The following is a 24,816-nucleotide window of genomic DNA, read 5'->3' as shown; positions in this document are numbered from 1 at the left end:
GTAAATACGGGGTTTCGGTACCATTTCTTGCGCATTACAGTTGGAACACTCGAACACCTATACGGATTCTCCTGCACAGTGGCAGATTTGTAAATACGGGGTTTACATACCATTTCTTGCGCATTACGGTTCGAACACTCGAACACCTATGCGGATTCTCCTGCACAGTGGCAGATATGTAAATACGGGGTTTCCGTACCATTTCTTGCGCATTACGGTTCGAACACTCGAACACCTATACGGATTCTCCTGCACAGTGGCAGATATGTAAATACGGGGTTTACATACCATTTCTTGCGCAATACGGTTCGAACACTCGAACACCTATGCGGATTCTCCTACACAGTGGCAGATATGTAAATACGGGGTTTCGGTACCATTTCTTGCGCATTACGGTTCGAACACTCGAACACCTATACGGATTCTCCTGCACAGTGGCAGATATGTAAATACGGGGTTTCGGTACCATTTCTTGCGCATTACGGTTCGAACACTCGAACACCTATACGGATTCTCCTAAACAGTGGCAGATATGTAAATACGGGGTTTCGGTACCATTTCTTGCGCATTACGGTTCGAACACTCGAACACCTATGCGGATTCTACTGCACAGTGGCAGATATGTAAATACGGGGTTTACATACCATTTCTTGCGCATTACGGTTCGAACACTCGAACACCTATGCGGATTCTCCTGCACAGTGGCAGATATGTAAATACGGGGTTTACATACCATTTCTTGCGCATTACGGTTCGAACACTCGAAAACCTATGCGGATTCTCCTGCACAGTGGCAGATATGTAAATACGGGGTTTCCGTACCATTTCTTGCGCATTACGGTTCGAACACTCGAACACCTATACGGATTCTCCTGCACAGTGGCAGATATGTAAATACGGGGTTTACATACCATTTCTTGCGCAATACGGTTCGAACACTCGAACACCTATGCGGATTCTCCTGCACAGTGGCAGATATGTAAATACGGGGTTTACATACCATTTCTTGCGCATTACGGTTCGAACACTCGAACACCTATGCGGATTCTCCTGCACAGTGGCAGATATGTAAATACGGGGTTTCGGTACCATTTCTTGCGCATTACGGTTCGAACACTCGAACACCTATCCGGATTCTCCTGCACAGTGGCAGATATGTAAATACGGGGTTTCGGTACCATTTCTTGCGCATTACGGTTCGAACACTCGAACACCTATACGGATTCTCCTGCACAGTGGCCGATATGTAAATACGGGGTTTCGGTACCATTTCTTGCGCATTACGGTTGGAACACTCGAACACCTATACGGATTCTCCTGCACAGTGGCAGATTTGTAAATACGGGGTTTACATACCATTTCTTGCGCATTACGGTTCGAACACTCGAACACCAATGCGGATTCTCCTGCACAGTGGCAGATATGTAAATACGGGGTTTACATACCATTTCTTGCGCATTACGGTTCGAACACTCGAACACCTATGCGGATTCTCCTGCACAGTGGCAGATATGTAAATACGGGGTTTCGGTACCATTTCTTGCGCTTTACGGTTCGAACACTCGAACACCTATCCGGATTCTCCTGCACAGTGGCAGATATGTAAATACGGGGTTTCGGTACCATTTCTTGCGCATTACGGTTCGAACACTCGAACACCTATACGGATTCTCCTGCACAGTGGCCGATATGTAAATACGGGGTTTCGGTACCATTTCTTGCGCATTACAGTTGGAACACTCGAACACCTATACGGATTCTCCTGCACAGTGGCAGATTTGTAAATACGGGGTTTACATACCATTTCTTGCGCATTACGGTTCGAACACTCGAACACCTATGCGGATTCTCCTGCACAGTGGCAGATATGTAAATACGGGGTTTCCGTACCATTTCTTGCGCATTACGGTTCGAACACTCGAACACCTATACGGATTCTCCTGCACAGTGGCAGATATGTAAATACGGGGTTTACATACCATTTCTTGCGCAATACGGTTCGAACACTCGAACACCTATGCGGATTCTCCTGCACAGTGGCAGATATGTAAATACGGGGTTTCGGTACCATTTCTTGCGCATTACGGTTCGAACACTCGAACACCTATACGGATTCTCCTGCACAGTGGCAGATATGTAAATACGGGGTTTCGGTACCATTTCTTGCGCATTACGGTTCGAACACTCGAACACCTATACGGATTCTCCTAAACAGTGGCAGATATGTAAATACGGGGTTTCGGTACCATTTCTTGCGCATTACGGTTCGAACACTCGAACACCTATGCGGATTCTACTGCACAGTGGCAGATATGTAAATACGGGGTTTACATACCATTTCTTGCGCATTACGGTTCGAACACTCGAACACCTATGCGGATTCTCCTGCACAGTGGCAGATATGTAAATACGGGGTTTACATACCATTTCTTGCGCATTACGGTTCGAACACTCGAAAACCTATGCGGATTCTCCTGCACAGTGGCAGATATGTAAATACGGGGTTTCCGTACCATTTCTTGCGCATTACGGTTCGAACACTCGAACACCTATACGGATTCTCCTGCACAGTGGCAGATATGTAAATACGGGGTTTACATACCATTTCTTGCGCAATACGGTTCGAACACTCGAACACCTATGCGGATTCTCCTGCACAGTGGCAGATATGTAAATACGGGGTTTACATACCATTTCTTGCGCATTACGGTTCGAACACTCGAACACCTATGCGGATTCTCCTGCACAGTGGCAGATATGTAAATACGGGGTTTCGGTACCATTTCTTGCGCATTACGGTTCGAACACTCGAACACCTATCCGGATTCTCCTGCACAGTGGCAGATATGTAAATACGGGGTTTCGGTACCATTTCTTGCGCATTACGGTTCGAACACTCGAACACCTATACGGATTCTCCTGCACAGTGGCCGATATGTAAATACGGGGTTTCGGTACCATTTCTTGCGCATTACGGTTGGAACACTCGAACACCTATACGGATTCTCCTGCACAGTGGCAGATTTGTAAATACGGGGTTTACATACCATTTCTTGCGCATTACGGTTCGAACACTCGAACACCAATGCGGATTCTCCTGCACAGTGGCAGATATGCAAATACGGGGTTTACATACCATTTCTTGCGCATTACGGTTCGAACACTCGAACACCTATGCGGATTCTCCTGCACAGTGGCAGATATGTAAATACGGGGTTTCGGTACCATTTCTTGCGCATTACGGTTCGAACACTCGAACACCTATCCGGATTCTCCTGCACAGTGGCAGATATGTAAATACGGGGTTTCGGTACCATTTCTTGCGCATTACGGTTCGAACACTCGAACACCTATACGGATTCTCCTGCACAGTGGCCGATATGTAAATACGGGGTTTCGGTACCATTTCTTGCGCATTACAGTTGGAACACTCGAACACCTATACGGATTCTCCTGCACAGTGGCAGATTTGTAAATACGGGGTTTACATACCATTTCTTGCGCATTACGGTTCGAACACTCGAACACCTATGCGGATTCTCCTGCACAGTGGCAGATATGTAAATACGGGGTTTCCGTACCATTTCTTGCGCATTACGGTTCGAACACTCGAACACCTATACGGATTCTCCTGCACAGTGGCAGATATGTAAATACGGGGTTTACATACCATTTCTTGCGCAATACGGTTCGAACACTCGAACACCTATGCGGATTCTCCTACACAGTGGCAGATATGTAAATACGGGGTTTCGGTACCATTTCTTGCGCATTACGGTTCGAACACTCGAACACCTATACGGATTCTCCTGCACAGTGGCAGATATGTAAATACGGGGTTTCGGTACCATTTCTTGCGCATTACGGTTCGAACACTCGAACACCTATACGGATTCTCCTAAACAGTGGCAGATATGTAAATACGGGGTTTCGGTACCATTTCTTGCGCATTACGGTTCGAACACTCGAACACCTATGCGGATTCTACTGCACAGTGGCAGATATGTAAATACGGGGTTTACATACCATTTCTTGCGCATTACGGTTCGAACACTCGAACACCTATGCGGATTCTCCTGCACAGTGGCAGATATGTAAATACGGGGTTTACATACCATTTCTTGCGCATTACGGTTCGAACACTCGAAAACCTATGCGGATTCTCCTGCACAGTGGCAGATATGTAAATACGGGGTTTCCGTACCATTTCTTGCGCATTACGGTTCGAACACTCGAACACCTATACGGATTCTCCTGCACAGTGGCAGATATGTAAATACGGGGTTTACATACCATTTCTTGCGCAATACGGTTCGAACACTCGAACACCTATGCGGATTCTCCTGCACAGTGGCAGATATGTAAATACGGGGTTTACATACCATTTCTTGCGCATTACGGTTCGAACACTCGAACACCTATGCGGATTCTCCTGCACAGTGGCAGATATGTAAATACGGGGTTTCGGTACCATTTCTTGCGCATTACGGTTCGAACACTCGAACACCTATCCGGATTCTCCTGCACAGTGGCAGATATGTAAATACGGGGTTTCGGTACCATTTCTTGCGCATTACGGTTCGAACACTCGAACACCTATACGGATTCTCCTGCACAGTGGCCGATATGTAAATACGGGGTTTCGGTACCATTTCTTGCGCATTACGGTTGGAACACTCGAACACCTATACGGATTCTCCTGCACAGTGGCAGATTTGTAAATACGGGGTTTACATACCATTTCTTGCGCATTACGGTTCGAACACTCGAACACCAATGCGGATTCTCCTGCACAGTGGCAGATATGTAAATACGGGGTTTACATACCATTTCTTGCGCATTACGGTTCGAACACTCGAACACCTATGCGGATTCTCCTGCACAGTGGCAGATATGTAAATACGGGGTTTCGGTACCATTTCTTGCGCTTTACGGTTCGAACACTCGAACACCTATCCGGATTCTCCTGCACAGTGGCAGATATGTAAATACGGGGTTTCGGTACCATTTCTTGCGCATTACGGTTCGAACACTCGAACACCTATACGGATTCTCCTGCACAGTGGCCGATATGTAAATACGGGGTTTCGGTACCATTTCTTGCGCATTACAGTTGGAACACTCGAACACCTATACGGATTCTCCTGCACAGTGGCAGATTTGTAAATACGGGGTTTACATACCATTTCTTGCGCATTACGGTTCGAACACTCGAACACCTATGCGGATTCTCCTGCACAGTGGCAGATATGTAAATACGGGGTTTCCGTACCATTTCTTGCGCATTACGGTTCGAACACTCGAACACCTATACGGATTCTCCTGCACAGTGGCAGATATGTAAATACGGGGTTTACATACCATTTCTTGCGCAATACGGTTCGAACACTCGAACACCTATGCGGATTCTCCTGCACAGTGGCAGATATGTAAATACGGGGTTTCGGTACCATTTCTTGCGCATTACGGTTCGAACACTCGAACACCTATACGGATTCTCCTGCACAGTGGCAGATATGTAAATACGGGGTTTCGGTACCATTTCTTGCGCATTACGGTTCGAACACTCGAACACCTATACGGATTCTCCTAAACAGTGGCAGATATGTAAATACGGGGTTTCGGTACCATTTCTTGCGCATTACGGTTCGAACACTCGAACACCTATGCGGATTCTACTGCACAGTGGCAGATATGTAAATACGGGGTTTACATACCATTTCTTGCGCATTACGGTTCGAACACTCGAACACCTATGCGGATTCTCCTGCACAGTGGCAGATATGTAAATACGGGGTTTACATACCATTTCTTGCGCATTACGGTTCGAACACTCGAAAACCTATGCGGATTCTCCTGCACAGTGGCAGATATGTAAATACGGGGTTTCCGTACCATTTCTTGCGCATTACGGTTCGAACACTCGAACACCTATACGGATTCTCCTGCACAGTGGCAGATATGTAAATACGGGGTTTACATACCATTTCTTGCGCAATACGGTTCGAACACTCGAACACCTATGCGGATTCTCCTGCACAGTGGCAGATATGTAAATACGGGGTTTACATACCATTTCTTGCGCATTACGGTTCGAACACTCGAACACCTATGCGGATTCTCCTGCACAGTGGCAGATATGTAAATACGGGGTTTCGGTACCATTTCTTGCGCATTACGGTTCGAACACTCGAACACCTATCCGGATTCTCCTGCACAGTGGCAGATATGTAAATACGGGGTTTCGGTACCATTTCTTGCGCATTACGGTTCGAACACTCGAACACCTATACGGATTCTCCTGCACAGTGGCCGATATGTAAATACGGGGTTTCGGTACCATTTCTTGCGCATTACGGTTGGAACACTCGAACACCTATACGGATTCTCCTGCACAGTGGCAGATTTGTAAATACGGGGTTTACATACCATTTCTTGCGCATTACGGTTCGAACACTCGAACACCAATGCGGATTCTCCTGCACAGTGGCAGATATGCAAATACGGGGTTTACATACCATTTCTTGCGCATTACGGTTCGAACACTCGAACACCTATGCGGATTCTCCTGCACAGTGGCAGATATGTAAATACGGGGTTTCGGTACCATTTCTTGCGCTTTACGGTTCGAACACTCGAACACCTATCCGGATTCTCCTGCACAGTGGCAGATATGTAAATACGGGGTTTCGGTACCATTTCTTGCGCTTTACGGTTCGAACACTCGAACACCTATACGGATTCTCCTGCACAGTGGCCGATATGTAAATACGGGGTTTCGGTACCATTTCTTGCGCATTACAGTTGGAACACTCGAACACCTATACGGATTCTCCTGCACAGTGGCAGATTTGTAAATACGGGGTTTACATACCATTTCTTGCGCATTACGGTTCGAACACTCGAACACCTATGCGGATTCTCCTGCACAGTGGCAGATATATAAATACGGGGTTTCCGTACCATTTCTTGCGCATTACGGTTCGAACACTCGAACACCTATACGGATTCTCCTGCACAGTGGCAGATATGTAAATACGGGGTTTACATACCATTTCTTGCGCAATACGGTTCGAACACTCGAACACCTATGCGGATTCTCCTGCACAGTGGCAGATATGTAAATACGGGGTTTCGGTACCATTTCTTGCGCATTACGGTTCGAACACTCGAACACCTATACGGATTCTCCTGCACAGTGGCAGATATGTAAATACGGGGTTTCGGTACCATTTCTTGCGCATTACGGTTCGAACACTCGAACACCTATACGGATTCTCCTAAACAGTGGCAGATATGTAAATACGGGGTTTCGGTACCATTTCTTGCGCATTACGGTTCGAACACTCGAACACCTATGCGGATTCTACTGCACAGTGGCAGATATGTAAATACGGGGTTTACATACCATTTCTTGCGCATTACGGTTCGAACACTCGAACACCTATGCGGATTCTCCTGCACAGTGGCAGATATGTAAATACGGGGTTTACATACCATTTCTTGCGCATTACGGTTCGAACACTCGAAAACCTATGCGGATTCTCCTGCACAGTGGCCGATATGTAAATACGGGGTTTCGGTACCATTTCTTGCGCATTACGGTTGGAACACTCGAACACCTATACGGATTCTCCTGCACAGTCGCAGATTTGTAAATACGGGGTTTACATACCATTTCTTGCGCATTACGGTTCGAACACTCGAACACCAATGCGGATTCTCCTGCACAGTGGCAGATATGTAAATACGGGGTTTACATACCATTTCTTGCGCATTACGGTTCGAACACTCGAACACCTATGCGGATTCTCCTGCACAGTGGCAGATATGTAAATACGGGGTTTCGGTACCATTTCTTGCGCATTACGGTTCGAACACTCGAACACCTATACGGATTCTCCTGCACAGTGGCCGATATGTAAATACGGGGTTTCGGTACCATTTCTTGCGCATTACAGTTGGAACACTCGAACACCTATACGGATTCTCCTGCACAGTGGCAGATATGTAAATACGGGGTTTACATACCATTTCTTGCGCAATACGGTTCGAACACTCGAACACCTATGCGGATTCTCCTCCACAGTAGCAGATATGTAAATACGGGGTTTACATACCATTTCTTGCGCATTACGGTTCGAACACTCGAAAACCTATGCGGATTCTCCTGCACAGTGGCAGATATGTAAATACGGGGTTTCCGTACCATTTCTTGCGCATTACGGTTCGAACACTCGAACACCTATACGGATTCTCCTGCACAGTGGCAGATATGTAAATACGGGGTTTACATACCATTTCTTGCGCAATACGGTTCGAACACTCGAACACCTATGCGGATTCTCCTGCACAGTGGCAGATATGTAAATACGGGGTTTACATACCATTTCTTGCGCATTACGGTTCGAACACTCGAACACCTATGCGGATTCTCCTGCACAGTGGCAGATATGTAAATACGGGGTTTCGGTACCATTTCTTGCGCATTACGGTTCGAACACTCGAACACCTATCCGGATTCTCCTGCACAGTGGCAGATATGTAAATACGGGGTTTCGGTACCATTTCTTGCGCATTACGGTTCGAACATTCGAACACCTATACGGATTCTCCTGCACAGTGGCCGATATGTAAATACGGGGTTTCGGTACCATTTCTTGCGCATTACGGTTGGAACACTCGAACACCAATACGGATTCTCCTGCACAGTGGCAGATTTGTAAATACGGGGTTTACATACCATTTCTTGCGCATTACGGTTCGAACACTCAAACACCAATGCGGATTCTCCTGCACAGTGGCAGATATGTAAATACGGGGTTTACATACCATTTCTTGCGCATTACGGTTCGAACACTCGAACACCTATGCGGATTCTCCTGCACAGTGGCAGATATGTAAATACGGGGTTTCGGTACCATTTCTTGCGCATTACGGTTCGAACACTCGAACACCTATACGGATTCTCCTGCAGAGTGGCAGATATGTAAATACGGGGTTTCCGTACCATTTCTTGCGCATTACGGTTCGAACACTCGAACACCTATACGGATTCTCCTTCACAGTGGCAGATATGTAAATACGGGGTTTCCTTACCATTTGTTGCGCATTACGGTTCGAACACTCGAACACCTATACGGATTCTCCTGCACAGTGGCAGATATGTAAATACGGGGTTTACATACCATTTCTTGCGCAATACGGTTCGAACACTCGAACACCTATGCGGATTCTCCTGCACAGTGGCAGATATGTAAATACGGGGTTTACATACCATTTCTTGCGCATTACGGTTCGAACACTCGAACACCTATGCGGATTCTCCTGCACAGTGGCAGATATGTAAATACGGGGTTTTTGTACCATTTCTTGCGCATTACGGTTTGAACACTCGAACACCTATACGGATTCTCCTGCACAGTGGCAGATATGTAAATACGGGGTTTCGGTACCATTTCTTGCGCATTACGGTTCGAACACTCGAACACCTATACGGATTCTCCTAAACAGTGGCAGATATGTAAATACGGGGTTTCGGTACCATTTCTTGCGCATTACGGTTCGAACACTCGAACACCTATACGGATTCTCCTGCACAGTGGCAGATATGTAAATACGGGGTTTACATACCATTTCTTGCGCATTACGGTTCGAACACTCGAACACCTATGCGGATTCTCCTGCACAGTGGCAGATATGTAAATACGGGGTTTCGGTACCATTTCTTGCGCATTACGGTTCGAACACTCGAACACCTATACGGATTCTCCTGCAGAGTGGCAGATATGTAAATACGGGGTTTCCGTACCATTTCTTGCGCATTACGGTTCGAACACTCGAACACCTATACGGATTCTCCTTCACAGTGGCAGATATGTAAATACGGGGTTTCCTTACCATTTCTTGCGCATTACGGTTCGAACACTCGAACACCTATACGGATTCTCCTGCACAGTGGCAGATATGTAAATACGGCGTTTACATACCATTTCTTGCGCAATACGGTTCGAACACTCGAACACCTATGCGGATTCTCCTGCACAGTGGCAGATATGTAAATACGGGGTTTACATACCATTTCTTGCGCATTACGGTTCGAACACTCGAACACCTATGCGGATTCTCCTGCACAGTGGCAGATATGTAAATACGGGGTTTCGGTACCATTTCTTGCGCATTACGGTTCGAACACTCGAACACCTATCCGGATTCTCCTGCACAGTGGCAGATATGTAAATACGGGGTTTCGGTACCATTTCTTGCGCATTACGGTTCGAACACTCGAACACCTATACGGATTCTCCTGCACAGTGGCCGATATGTAAATACGGGGTTTCGGTACCATTTCTTGCGCATTACGGTTGGAACACTCGAACACCTATACGGATTCTCCCGCACAGTGGCAGATTTGTAAATACGGGGTTTACATACCATTTCTTGCGCATTACGGTTCGAACACTCGAGCACCAATGCGGATTCTCCTGCACAGTGGCAGATATGTAAATACGGGGTTTACATACCATTTCTTGCGCATTACGGTTCGAACACTCGAACACCTATGCGGATTCTCCTGCACAGTGGCAGATATGTAAATACGGGGTTTCGGTACCATTTCTTGCGCATTACGGTTCGAACACTCGAACACCTATCCGGATTCTCCTACACAGTGGCAGATATGTAAATACGGGGTTTCGGTACCATTTCTTGCGCATTACGGTTCGAACACTCGAACACCTATACGGATTCTCCTGCACAGTGGCCGATATGTAAATACGGGGTTTCGGTTCCATTTCTTGCGCATTACAGTTGGAACACTCGAACACCTATACGGATTCTCCTGCACAGTGGCAGATATGTAAATACGGGGTTTCCGTACCATTTCTTGCGCATTACGGTTCGAACACTCGAACACCTATACGGATTCTCCTGCACAGTGGCAGATATGTAAATACGGGGTTTACATACCATTTCTTGCGCAATACGGTTCGAACACTCGAACACCTATGCGGATTCTCCTACACAGTGGCAGATATGTAAATACGGGGTTTCGGTACCATTTCTTGCGCATTACGGTTCGAAAACTCGAACACCTATACGGATTCTCCTGCACAGTGGCAGATATGTAAATACGGGGTTTCGGTACCATTTCTTGCGCATTACGGTTCGAACACTCGAACACCTATACGGATTCTCCTAAACAGTGGCAGATATGTAAATACGGGGTTTCGGTACCATTTCTTGCGCATTACGGTTCGAACACTCGAACACCTATGCGGATTCTACTGCACAGTGGCAGATATGTAAATACGGGGTTTACATACCATTTCTTGCGCATTACGGTTCGAACACTCGAACACCTATGCGGATTCTCCTGCACAGTGGCAGATATGTAAATACGGGGTTTACATACCATTTCTTGCGCATTACGGTTCGAACACTCGAAAACCTATGCGGATTCTCCTGCACAGTGGCAGATATGTAAATACGGGGTTTCCGTACCATTTCTTGCGCATTACGGTTCGAACACTCGAAAACCTATGCGGATTCTCCTGCACAGTGGCAGATATGTAAATACGGGGTTTCCGTACCATTTCTTGCGCATTACGGTTCGAACACTCGAACACCTATACGGATTCTCCTGCACAGTGGCAGATATGTAAATACGGGGTTTACATACCATTTCTTGCGCAATACGGTTCGAACACTCGAACACCTATGCGGATTCTCCTACACAGTGGCAGATATGTAAATACGGGGTTTCGGTACCATTTCTTGCGCATTACGGTTCGAACACTCGAACACCTATACGGATTCTCCTGCACAGTGGCAGATATGTAAATACGGGGTTTACATACCATTTCTTGCGCATTACGGTTCGAACACTCGAACACCTATGCGGATTCTCCTGCACAGTGGCAGATATGTAAATACGGGGTTTTGGTACCATTTCTTGCGCATTACGGTTCGAACACTCGAACACCTATACGGATTCTCCTGCAGAGTGGCAGATATGTAAATACGGGGTTTCCGTACCATTTCTTGCGCATTACGGTTCGAACACTCGAACACCTATACGGATTCTCCTTCACAGTGGCAGATATGTAAATACGGGGTTTCCTTACCATTTCTTGCGCATTACGGTTCGAACACTCGAACACCTATACGGATTCTCCTGCACAGTGGCAGATATGTAAATACGGGGTTTACATACCATTTCTTGCGCAATACGGTTCGAACACTCGAACACCTATGCGGATTCTCCTGCACAGTGGCAGATATGTAAATACGGGGTTTACATACCATTTCTTGCGCATTACGGTTCGAACACTCGAACACCTATGCGGATTCTCCTGCACAGTGGCAGATATGTAAATACGGGGTTTCGGTACCATTTCTTGCGCATTACGGTTCGAACACTCGAACACCTATCCGGATTCTCCTGCACAGTGGCAGATATGTAAATACGGGGTTTCGGTACCATTTCTTGCGCATTACGGTTCGAACACTCGAACACCTATACGGATTCTCCTGCACAGTGGCCGATATGTAAATACGGGGTTTCGGTACCATTTCTTGCGCATTACGGTTGGAACACTCGAACACCTATACGGATTCTCCCGCACAGTGGCAGATTTGTAAATACGGGGTTTACATACCATTTCTTGCGCATTACGGTTCGAACACTCGAACACCAATGCGGATTCTCCTGCACAGTGGCAGATATGTAAATACGGGGTTTACATACCATTTCTTGCGCATTACGGTTCGAACACTCGAACACCTATGCGGATTCTCCTGCACAGTGGCAGATATGTAAATACGGGGTTTTGGTACCATTTCTTGCGCATTACGGTTCGAACACTCGAACACCTATACGGATTCTCCTGCAGAGTGGCAGATATGTAAATACGGGGTTTCCGTACCATTTCTTGCGCATTACGGTTCGAACACTCGAACACCTATACGGATTCTCCTTCACAGTGGCAGATATGTAAATACGGGGTTTCCTTACCATTTCTTGCGCATTACGGTTCGAACACTCGAACACCTATACGGATTCTCCTGCACAGTGGCAGATATGTAAATACGGGGTTTACATACCATTTCTTGCGCAATACGGTTCGAACACTCGAACACCTATGCGGATTCTCCTGCACAGTGGCAGATATGTAAATACGGGGTTTACATACCATTTCTTGCGCATTACGGTTCGAACACTCGAACACCTATGCGGATTCTCCTGCACAGTGGCAGATATGTAAATACGGGGTTTCGGTACCATTTCTTGCGCATTACGGTTCGAACACTCGAACACCTATCCGGATTCTCCTGCACAGTGGCAGATATGTAAATACGGGGTTTCGGTACCATTTCTTGCGCATTACGGTTCGAACACTCGAACACCTATACGGATTCTCCTGCACAGTGGCCGATATGTAAATACGGGGTTTCGGTACCATTTCTTGCGCATTACGGTTGGAACACTCGAACACCTATACGGATTCTCCCGCACAGTGGCAGATTTGTAAATACGGGGTTTACATACCATTTCTTGCGCATTACGGTTCGAACACTCGAACACCAATGCGGATTCTCCTGCACAGTGGCAGATATGTAAATACGGGGTTTACATACCATTTCTTGCGCATTACGGTTCGAACACTCGAACACCTATGCGGATTCTCCTGCACAGTGGCAGATATGTAAATACGGGGTTTCGGTACCATTTCTTGCGCATTACGGTTCGAACACTCGAACACCTATCCGGATTCTCCTGCACAGTGGCAGATATGTAAATACGGGGTTTCGGTACCATTTCTTGCGCATTACGGTTCGAACACTCGAACACCTATACGGATTCTCCTGCACAGTGGCCGATATGTAAATACGGGGTTTCGGTACCATTTCTTGCGCATTACAGTTGGAACACTCGAACACCTATACGGATTCTCCTGCACAGTGGCAGATTTGTAAATACGGGGTTTACATACCATTTCTTGCGCATTACGGTTCGAACACTCGAACACCTATGCGGATTCTCCTGCACAGTGGCAGATATGTAAATACGGGGTTTCCGTACCATTTCTTGCGCATTACGGTTCGAACACTCGAACACCTATACGGATTCTCCTGCACAGTGGCAGATATGTAAATACGGGGTTTACATACCATTTCTTGCGCAATACGGTTCGAACACTCGAACACCTATGCGGATTCTCCTACACAGTGGCAGATATGTAAATACGGGGTTTCGGTACCATTTCTTGCGCATTACGGTTCGAACACTCGAACACCTATACGGATTCTCCTGCACAGTGGCAGATATGTAAATACGGGGTTTCGGTACCATTTCTTGCGCATTACGGTTCGAACACTCGAACACCTATACGGATTCTCCTAAACAGTGGCAGATATGTAAATACGGGGTTTCGGTACCATTTCTTGCGCATTACGGTTCGAACACTCGAACACCTATGCGGATTCTACTGCACAGTGGCAGATATGTAAATACGGGGTTTACATACCATTTCTTGCGCATTACGGTTCGAACACTCGAACACCTATGCGGATTCTCCTGCACAGTGGCAGATATGTAAATACGGGGTTTACATACCATTTCTTGCGCATTACGGTTCGAACACTCGAAAACCTATGCGGATTCTCCTGCACAGTGGCAGATATGTAAATACGGGGTTTCCGTACCATTTCTTGCGCATTACGGTTCGAACACTCGAACACCTATACGGATTCTCCTGCACAGTGGCAGATATGTAAATACGGGGTTTACATACCATTTCTTGCGCAATACGGTTCGAACACTCGAACACCTATGCGGATTCTCCTGCACAGTGGCAGATATGTAAATACGGGGTTTACATACCATTTCTTGCGCATTACGGTTCGAACACTCGAACACCTATGCGGATTCTCCTGCACAGTGGCAGATATGTAAATACGGGGTTTCGGTACCATTTCTTGCGCATTACGGTTCGAACACTCGAACACCTATCCGGATTCTCCTGCACAGTGGCAGATATGTAAATACGGGGTTTCGGTACCATTTCTTGCGCATTACGGTTCGAACACTCGAACACCTATACGGATTCTCCTGCACAGTGGCCGATATGTAAATACGGGGTTTCGGTACCATTTCTTGCGCATTACGGTTGGAACACTCGAACACCTATACGGATTCTCCTGCACAGTGGCAGATTTGTAAATACGGGGTTTACATACCATTTCTTGCGCATTACGGTTCGAACACTCGAACACCAATGCGGATTCTCCTGCACAGTGGCAGATATGCAAATACGGGGTTTACATACCATTTCTTGCGCATTACGGTTCGAACACTCGAACACCTATGCGGATTCTCCTGCACAGTGGCAGATATGTAAATACGGGGTTTCGGTACCATTTCTTGCGCTTTACGGTTCGAACACTCGAACACCTATCCGGATTCTCCTGCACAGTGGCAGATATGTAAATACGGGGTTTCGGTACCATTTCTTGCGCATTACGGTTCGAACACTCGAACACCTATACGGATTCTCCTGCACAGTGGCCGATATGTAAATACGGGGTTTCGGTACCATTTCTTGCGCATTACAGTTGGAACACTCGAACACCTATACGGATTCTCCTGCACAGTGGCAGATTTGTAAATACGGGGTTTACATACCATTTCTTGCGCATTACGGTTCGAACACTCGAACACCTATGCGGATTCTCCTGCACAGTGGCAGATATGTAAATACGGGGTTTCCGTACCATTTCTTGCGCATTACGGTTCGAACACTCGAACACCTATACGGATTCTCCTGCACAGTGGCAGATATGTAAATACGGGGTTTACATACCATTTCTTGCGCAATACGGTTCGAACACTCGAACACCTATGCGGATTCTCCTGCACAGTGGCAGATATGTAAATACGGGGTTTCGGTACCATTTCTTGCGCATTACGGTTCGAACACTCGAACACCTATACGGATTCTCCTGCACAGTGGCAGATATGTAAATACGGGGTTTCGGTACCATTTCTTGCGCATTACGGTTCGAACACTCGAACACCTATACGGATTCTCCTAAACAGTGGCAGATATGTAAATACGGGGTTTCGGTACCATTTCTTGCGCATTACGGTTCGAACACTCGAACACCTATGCGGATTCTACTGCACAGTGGCAGATATGTAAATACGGGGTTTACATACCATTTCTTGCGCATTACGGTTCGAACACTCGAACACCTATGCGGATTCTCCTGCACAGTGGCAGATATGTAAATACGGGGTTTACATACCATTTCTTGCGCATTACGGTTCGAACACTCGAAAACCTATGCGGATTCTCCTGCACAGTGGCAGATATGTAAATACGGGGTTTCCGTACCATTTCTTGCGCATTACGGTTCGAACACTCGAACACCTATACGGATTCTCCTGCACAGTGGCAGATATGTAAATACGGGGTTTACATACCATTTCTTGCGCAATACGGTTCGAACACTCGAACACCTATGCGGATTCTCCTGCACAGTAGCAGATATGTAAATACGGGGTTTACATACCATTTCTTGCGCATTACGGTTCGAACACTCGAAAACCTATGCGGATTCTCCTGCACAGTGGCAGATATGTAAATACGGGGTTTCCGTACCATTTCTTGCGCATTACGGTTCGAACACTCGAACACCTATACGGATTCTCCTGCACAGTGGCAGATATGTAAATACGGGGTTTACATACCATTTCTTGCGCAATACGGTTCGAACACTCGAACACCTATGCGGATTCTCCTGCACAGTGGCAGATATGTAAATACGGGGTTTACATACCATTTCTTGCGCATTACGGTTCGAACACTCGAACACCTATGCGGATTCTCCTGCACAGTGGCAGATATGTAAATACGGGGTTTCGGTACCATTTCTTGCGCATTACGGTTCGAACACTCGAACACCTATCCGGATTCTCCTGCACAGTGGCAGATATGTAAATACGGGGTTTCGGTACCATTTCTTGCGCATTACGGTTCGAACATTCGAACACCTATACGGATTCTCCTGCACAGTGGCCGATATGTAAATACGGGGTTTCGGTACCATTTCTTGCGCATTACGGTTGGAACACTCGAACACCAATACGGATTCTCCTGCACAGTGGCAGATTTGTAAATACGGGGTTTACATACCATTTCTTGCGCATTACGGTTCGAACACTCGAACACCAATGCGGATTCTCCTGCACAGTGGCAGATATGTAAATACGGGGTTTACATACCATTTCTTGCGCATTACGGTTCGAACACTCGAACACCTATGCGGATTCTCCTGCACAGTGGCAGATATGTAAATACGGGGTTTCCGTACCATTTCTTGCGCATTACGGTTCGAACACTCGAACACCTATCCGGATTCTCCTGCACAGTGACAGATATGTAAATACGGGGTTTCGGTACCATTTCTTGCGCATTACGGTTCGAACACTCGAACACCTATACGGATTCTCCTGCACAGTGGCCGATATGTAAATACGGGGTTTCGGTACCATTTCTTACGCATTACAGTTGGAACACCCGAACACCTATACGGATTCTCCTGCACAGTGGCAGATTTGTAAATACGGGGTTTACATACCATTTCTTGCGCATTACGGTTCGAACACTCGAACACCTATGCGGATTCTCCTGCACAGTGGCAGATATGTAAATACGGGGTTTCCGTACCATTTCTTGCGCATTACGGTTCGAACACTCGAACACCTATACGGATTCTCCTGCACAGTGGCAGATATGTAAATACGGGGTTTACATACCATTTCTTGCGCAATACGGTTCGAACACTCGAACACCTATGCGGATTCTCCTGCACAGTGGCAGATATGTAAATACGGGGTTTCGGTACCATTTCTTGCGCATTACGGTTCGAACACTCGAACACCTATACGGATTCTCCTGCACAGTGGCAGATATGTAAATACGGGGTTTCGGTACCATTTCTTGCGCATTACGGTTCGAACACTCGAACACCTATACGGATTCTCCTAAACAGTGGCAGATATGTAAATACGGGGTTTCGGTACCATTTCTTGCGCATTACGGTTCGAACACTCGAACACCTATGCGGATTCTACTGCACAGTGGCAGATATGTAAATACGGGGTTTACATACCATTTCTTGCGCATTACGGTTCGAACACTCGAACACCTATGCGGATTCTCCTGCACAGTGGCAGATATGTAAATACGGGGTTTACATACCATTTCTTGCGCATTACGGTTCGAACACTCGAAAACCTATGCGGATTCTCCTGCACAGTGGCAGATATGTAAATACGGGGTTTCGGTACCATTTCTTGCGCATTACGGTTCGAACACTCGAACACCTATCCGGATTCTCCTGCACAGTGGCAGATATGTAAATACGGGGTTTACATACCATTTATTGCGCAATACGGTTCGAACACTTGAACACCTAAGCGGATTCTCCTGCACAGTGGCAGATATGTAAATACGGGGTTTCGGTACCATTTCTTGCGCATTACGGTTTGAACACTCGAACACCTATACGGATTCTCCTGCACAGTGGCAGATATGTAAATACGGGGTTTCGGTACCATTTCTTGCGCATTACGGTTCGAACACTCGAACACCTATACGGATTCTCCTAAACAGTGGCAGATATGTAAATACGGGGTTTCGGTACCATTTCTTGCGCATTACGGTTCGAACACTCGAACACCTATACGGATTCTCCTGCACAGTGGCAGATATGTAAATACGGGGTTTACATACCATTTCTTGCGCATTACGGTTCGAACACTCGAACACCTATGCGGATTCTCCTGCACAGTGGCAGATATGTAAATACGGGGTTTCGGTACCATTTCTTGCGCATTACGGTTCGAACACTCGAACACCTATACGGATTCTCCTACAGAGTGGCAGATATGTAAATACGGGGTTTCCGTACCATTTCTTGCGCATTACGGTTCGAACACTCGAACACCTATACGGATTCTCCTGCACAGTGGCAGATATGTAAATACGGGGTTTCCTTACCATTTCTTGCGCATTACGGTTCGAACACTCGAACACCTATACGGATTCTCCTGTACAGTGGCAGATATGTAAATACGGGGTTTACATACCATTTCTTGCGCAATACGGTTCGAACACTCGAACACCTATGCGGATTCTCCTGCACAGTGGCAGATATGTAAATACGGGGTTTACATACCATTTCTTGCGCATTACGGTTCGAACACTCGAACACCTATGCGGATTCTCCTGCAAAGTGGCAGATATGTAAATACGGGGTTTCGGTACCATTTCTTGCGCATTACGGTTCGAACACTCGAACACCTATCCGGATTCTCCTGCACAGTGGCAGATATGTAAATACGGGGTTTCGGTACCATTTCTTGCGCATTACGGTTCGAACACTCGAACACCTATACGGATTCTCCTAAACAGTGGCAGATATGTAAATACGGGGTTTCGGTACCATTTCTTGCGCATTACGGTTCGAACACTCGAACACCTATGCGGATTCTACTGCACAGTGGCAGATATGTAAATACGGGGTTTACATACCATTTCTTGCGCATTACGGTTCGAACATTCGAACACCTATGCGGATTCTCCTGCACAGTGGCAGATATGTAAATACGGGGTTTACATACCATTTCTTGCGCATTACGGTTCGAACACTCGAAAACCTATGCGGATTCTCCTGCATAGTGGCAGATATGTAAATACGGGGTTTCCGTACCATTTCTTGCGCATTACGGTTCGAACACTCGAACACCTATACGGATTCTCCTGCACAGTGGCAGATATGTAAATACGGGGTTTACATACCATTTATTGCGCAATACGGTTCGAACACTTGAACACCTAAGCGGATTCTCCTGCACAGTGGCAGATATGTAAATACGGGGTTTCGGTACCATTTCTTGCGCATTACGGTTTGAACACTCGAACACCTATACGGATTCTCCTGCACAGTGGCAGATATGTAAATACGGGGTTTCGGTACCATTTCTTGCGCATTACGGTTCGAACACTCGAACACCTATACGGATTCTCCTAAACAGTGGCAGATATGTAAATACGGGGTTTCGGTACCATTTCTTGCGCATTACGGTTCGAACACTCGAACACCTATACGGATTCTCCTGCACAGTGGCAGATATGTAAATACGGGGTTTACATACCATTTCTTGCGCATTACGGTTCGAACACTCGAACACCTATGCGGATTCTCCTGCACAGTGGCAGATATGTAAATACGGGGTTTCGGTACCATTTCTTGCGCATTACGGTTCGAACACTCGAACACCTATACGGATTCTCCTACAGAGTGGCAGATATGTAAATACGGGGTTTCCGTACCATTTCTTGCGCATTACGGTTCGAACACTCGAACACCTATACGGATTCTCCTGCACAGTGGCAGATATGTAAATACGGGGTTTCCTTACCATTTCTTGCGCATTACGGTTCGAACACTCGAACACCTATACGGATTCTCCTGTACAGTGGCAGATATGTAAATACGGGGTTTACATACCATTTCTTGCGCAATACGGTTCGAACACTCGAACACCTATGCGGATTCTCCTGCACAGTGGCAGATATGTAAATACGGGGTTTACATACCATTTCTTGCGCATTACGGTTCGAACACTCGAACACCTATGCGGATTCTCCTGCACAGTGGCAGATATGTAAATACGGGGTTTCGGTACCATTTCTTGCGCATTACGGTTCGAACACTCGAACACCTATCCGGATTCTCCTGCACAGTGGCAGATATGTAAATACGGGGTTTCGGTACCATTTCTTGCGCATTACGGTTCGAACACTCGAACACCTATACGGATTTTCCTGCACAGTGGCCGATATGTAAATACGGGGTTTCGGTACCATTTCTTGCGCATTACGGTTGGAACACTCGAACACCTATACGGATTCTCCTGCACAGTGGCAGATTTGTAAATACGGGGTTTACATACCATTTCTTGCGCATTACGGTTCGAACACTCGAACACCTATGCGGATTCTCCTGCACAGTGGCAGATATGTAAATACGGGGTTTCGGTACCATTTCTTGCGCATTACGGTTCGAACACTCGAACACCTATACGGATTCTCCTGCACAGTGGCAGATATGTAAATACGGGGTTTCGGTACCATTTCTTGCGCATTACGGTTCGAACACTCGAACACCTATACGGATTCTCCTAAACAGTGGCAGATATGGAAATACGGGGTTTCGGTACCATTTCTTGCGCATTACGGTTCGAACACTCGAACACCTATACGGATTCTCCTACACAGTGGCAGATATGTAAATACGGGGTTTACATACCATTTCTTGCGCATTACGGTTCGAACACTCGAACACCTATGCGGATTCTCCTGCACAGTGGCAGATATGTAAATACGGGGTTTCGGTACCATTTCTTGCGCATTACGGTTCGAACACTCGAACACCTATACGGATTCTCCTGCAGAGTGGCAGATATGTAAATACGGGGTTTCCGTACCATTTCTTGCGCATTACGGTTTGAACACTCGAACACCTATACGGATTCTCCTGCACAGTGGCAGATATGTAAATACGGGGTTTCCTTACCATTTCTTGCGCATTACGGTTCGAACACTCGAACACCTATACGGATTCTCCTGCACAGTGGCAGATATGTAAATACGGGGTTTACATACCATTTCTTGCGCAATACGGTTCGAACACTCGAACACCTATGTGGATTCTCCTGCACAGTGGCAGATATGTAAATACGGGGTTTACATACCATTTCTTGCGCATTACGGTTCGAACACTCGAACACCTATGCGGATTCTCCTGCACAGTGGCAGATATGTAAATACGGGGTTTCGGTACCATTTCTTGCGCATTACGGTTCGAACACTCGAACACCTATCCGGATTCTCCTGCACAGTGGCAGATATGTAAATACGGGGTTTCGGTACCATTTCTTGCGCATTACGGTTCGAACACTCGAACACCTATACGGATTCTCCTGCACAGTGGCCGATATGTAAATACGGGGTTTCGGTACCATTTCTTGCGCATTACGGTTGGAACACTCGAACACCTATACGGATTCTCCTGCACAGTGGCAGATTTGTAAATACGGGGTTTACATACCATTTCTTGCGCATTACGGTTCGAACACTCGAACACCTATGCGGATTCTCCTGCACAGTGGCAGATATGTAAATACGGGGTTTACATACCATTTCTTGCGCATTACGGTTCGAACACTCGAACACCTATGCGGATTCTCCTGCACAGTGGCAGATATGTAAATACGGGGTTTCCGTACCATTTCTTGCGCATTACGGTTCGAACACTCGAACACCTATCCGGATTCTCCTGCACAGTGGCAGATATGTAAATACGGGGTTTCGGTACCATTTCTTGCGCATTACGGTTCGAACACTCGAACACCTATACGGATTCTCCTGCACAGTGGCCGATATGTAAATACGGGGTTTCGGTACCATTTCTTACGCATTACAGTTGGAACACCCGAACACCTATACGGATTCTCCTGCACAGTGGCAGATTTGTAAATACGGGGTTTACATACCATTTCTTGCGCATTACGGTTCGAACACTCGAACACCTATGCGGATTCTCCTGCACAGTGGCAGATATGTAAATACGGGGTTTCCGTACCATTTCTTGCGCATTACGGTTCGAACACTCGAACACCTATACGGATTCTCCTGCACAGTGGCAGATATGTAAATACGGGGTTTACATACCATTTCTTGCGCAATACGGTTCGAACACTCGAACACCTATGCGGATTCTCCTGCACAGTGGCAGATATGTAAATACGGGGTTTCGGTACCATTTCTTGCGCATTACGGTTTGAACACTCGAACACCTATACGGATTCTCCTGCACAGTGGCAGATATGTAAATACGGGGTTTCGGTACCATTTCTTGCGCATTACGGTTCGAACACTCGAACACCTATACGGATTCTCCTAAACAGTGGCAGATATGTAAATATGGGGTTTCGGTACCATTTCTTGCGCATTACGGTTCGAACACTCGAACACCTATACGGATTCTCCTGCACAGTGGCAGATATGTAAATACGGGGTTTACATACCATTTCTTGCGCATTACGGTTCGAACACTCGAACACCTATGCGGATTCTCCTGCACAGTGGTAGATATGTAAATACGGGGTTTCGGTACCATTTCTTGCGCATTACGGTTCGAACACTCGAACACCTATACGGATTCTCCTGCAGAGTGGCAGATATGTAAATACGGGGTTTCCGTACCATTTCTTGCGCATTACGGTTCGAACACTCGAACACCTATGCGGATTCTCCTGCACAGTGGCAGATATGTATATACGGTGTTTACATACCATTTCTTGCGCAATACGGTTCGAACACTCGAACACCTATGCGGATTCTCCTGCACAGTGGCAGATATGTAAATACGGGGTTTCGGTACCATTTCTTGCGCATTACGGTTTGAACACTCGAACACCTATACGGATTCTCCTGCACAGTGGCAGATATGTAAATACGGGGTTTCGGTACCATTTCTTGCGCATTACGGTTCGAACACTCGAACACCTATACGGATTCTCCTAAACAGTGGCAGATATGTAAATACGGGGTTTCGGTACCATTTCTTGCGCATTACGGTTCGAACACTCGAACACCTATACGGATTCTCCTGCACAGTGGCAGATATGTAAATACGGGGTTTACATACCATTTCTTGCGCATTACGGTTCGAACACTCGAAAACCTATGCGGATTCTCCTGCACAGAGGCAGATATGTAAATACGGGGTTTCCGTACCATTTCTTGCGCATTACGGTTCGAACACTCGAACACCTATACGGATTCTCCTGCACAGTGGCAGATATGTAAATACGGGGTTTACATACCATTTCTTGCGCAATACGGTTCGAACACTCGAACACCTATGCGGATTCTCCTGCACAGTGGCAGATATGTAAATACGGGGTTTCGGTACCATTTCTTGCGCATTACGGTTCGAACACTCGAACACCTATACGGATTCTCCTGCACAGTGGCAGATATGTAAATACGGGGTTTCGGTACCATTTCTTGCGCATTACGGTTCGAACACTCGAACACCTATACGGATTCTCCTAAACAGTGGCAGATATGTAAATACGGGGTTTCGGTACCATTTCTTGCGCATTACGGTTCGAACACTCGAACACCTATACGGATTCTCCTGCACAGTGGCAGATATGTAAATACGGGGTTTACATACCATTTCTTGCGCATTACGGTTCGAACACTCGAACACCTATGCGGATTCTCCTGCACAGTGCCAGATATGTAAATACGGGGTTTCGGTACCATTTCTTGCGCATTACGGTTCGAACACTCGAACACCTATACGGATTCTCCTGCAGAGTGGCAGATATGTAAATATGGGGTTTCCGTACCATTTCTTGCGCATTACGGTTCGAACACTCGAACACCTATACGGATTCTCCTGCACAGTGGCAGATATGTAAATACGGGGTTTCCTTACCATTTCTTGCGCATTACGGTTCGAACACTCGAACACCTATACAGATTCTCCTGCACAGTGGCAGATATGTAAATACGGGGTTTACATACCATTTCTTGCGCAATACGGTTCGAACACTCGAACACCTATGCGGATTCTCCTGCACAGTGGCAGATATGTAAATACGGGGTTTACATACCATTTCTTGCGCATTACGGTTCGAACACTCGAACACCTATGCGGATTCTCCTG

This window comes from Camellia sinensis, chromosome 4 (assembly GCF_055761805.1).
Source record: "Camellia sinensis isolate YWXY chromosome 4, ASM5576180v1, whole genome shotgun sequence".
NCBI lineage: Eukaryota > Viridiplantae > Streptophyta > Magnoliopsida > Ericales > Theaceae > Camellia > Camellia sinensis.
Note: the sequence above shows the minus strand (reverse complement) of the source record.